This window comes from Cyprinodon tularosa, unplaced genomic scaffold, assembly GCF_016077235.1.
Source record: "Cyprinodon tularosa strain WSP-4 unplaced genomic scaffold, ASM1607723v1 ctg466, whole genome shotgun sequence".
NCBI lineage: Eukaryota > Metazoa > Chordata > Actinopteri > Cyprinodontiformes > Cyprinodontidae > Cyprinodon > Cyprinodon tularosa.
This window is the reverse complement of record NW_024039192.1, coordinates 206403-208590: the sequence shown is the minus strand read 5'-3', so window position 1 is coordinate 208590 and position 2188 is coordinate 206403.

The window sequence follows — 2188 nt, the reverse complement described above, 5'->3', positions numbered from 1 at the left end:
AAAAAAAATGATCAAGACTGTTTTTGTTTTGAACATTTAGACTACCACACCAAGCGATGATAGAAAATGTTAAAACTGTTTCAATTGATGTCTCATCAAAGATGCTCAATACTTTTTTTTTACATTATGTTTACCGTTCCTAAAAAATAAGTCTCATTAGTCCATTAAATGCAGATCATATTAAATTTCAGATTAAAGATCAGCCGATTGTTGATAATTGTACCAAAAATATTTGTTTTTTGTTTTAATATTCAGTTTCAAATTGTTTAGACTGAAATAAATTAATCATCCAAAGGGACATGTTCCGCCTCCCTATGTTGTGAAAGACTGAAGATAACTGTGTCATCAGCATACGTTAGGATACTGTATGTCTGTTTTGCGATTAGCATCTATTTAGAATGGCGACCTAGTGTTTAGGGCTTAGAGCCTGAAATCCTGATGTTCTGAGCTCGATCCCACAGACTGCCACTTTGCCTCTCTGCGCAAGACCTTTAACCTACGATTGCTCCCCGGGCGCCGCACAATGGCAGCCCACTGCTCTCCACGTGGATTGGTTGAATGCAGAGGTAAATTTCTCCAATGTGAGATCAATAAAGTTCAATTAATATTAAACAAGACGAGGGAGAGAACACGCCGCTGTCACGCCAAGTCCAAGAGAGGAGAGGCGGTGATATGCAACCATTCACTTTGACCTGTTGGGGGTCAAAGCTTTAAAAAGTCCAGCATCCAAGCTAATAAACCAGGACAAATATTAATATCATCTGTATTTTATTATCATGTTGTCATAACATTTATCATATAAATGTTATTATCATATTGAAGCCAGATAAGTCCAAAACCTCTCATAAAATTAGTAGAGCAATAATTGTCATATCTTCTTCCTCGTCGGCCATGTTTATTTGGTCTGAACTCATATTTGATCCTGAGAGGATTTTTGAGATCTCTTATCAAACTTTTTCTTTCTTTTTTTAAGTGTTCATTTGTATTGTGCTATGCTTGCCATGTGGTTTTATACCCCGCAGTAGAACCAAATGGACCAAACGTGTTATATATAAAATTCATGATTGTTGTGTTAAAATCAAGATAAAATCCTTGGACAATTTTAAAACCTTGCAGTGTGAACCACGCGTTAGGGGTGGATCTCTGCAGCTCCACCATAGTTAACGTGTGTCTCTTCACTGCTTCTGTTCATACAAGGTGGACCGACAATCTTGGTTGGTTTACAGCTCTTATAGCCTAATTACAAAATTTGCTTTTGTGAACTGCAATCTTCTGTCAACCTTTTCTAAAAAAAGGTATTATATAACTCACACATATTAAAACCAGCTATAAAAATGAATAAAACCTGCAGCCCTCAAACATACACTATATTGCCAAAAGTATTTGCTCACCCATCCAAATTATTGGAATCAGGTGTTCCAATCACTTCCATGGCCACAGGTGTATAAATTCAAGCACCTAGGCATGCAGACTGTTTTTACAAACATTTGTGAAAGAATGGGTCGCTCTCAGGAGCTCAGTGAATTCCAGCGTGGAACTGTGATAGGATGCCACCTGTGCAACAAATCCAGTCGTGAAATTTCCTCGCTCCTAAATATTCCACAGTCAACTGTCAGCTGTATTATAAGAAAATGGAAGTGTTTGGGAACGACAGCAACTCAGCCACGAAGTGGTAGGCCACGTAAACTGACGGAGCGGGGTCAGCGGATGCTGACGCGCATAGTGCGAAGAGGTCGCCAACTTTCTGCAGAGTCAATCACTACAGACCTCCAAACTTCATGTGGCCTTCAGATTAGCTCAAGAACAGTGCGCAGAGAGCTTCATGGAATGGGTTTCCATGGTCGAGCAGCTGCATCCAAGCCATACATCACCAAGTGCAATGCAAAGCGTCGGATGCGGTGGTGTAAAGCACGCCGCCACTGGACTCTAGAGCAGTGGAGACGCGTTCTCTGGAGTGACGAATCGCGCTTCTCCATCTGGCAATCTGATGGACGGGTCTGGGTTTGGCGGTTGCCAGGAGAACGGTACTTGTCTGACTGCATTGTGCCAAGTGTAAAGTTTGTTGGAGGGGGGATTATGGTGTGGGGTTGTTTTTCAGGAGCTGGGCTTGGCCCCTTAGTTCCAGTGAAAGGAACTCTGAATGCTTCAGCATCCCAAGACATTTTGGACAATTCCATGCTCCCAACTT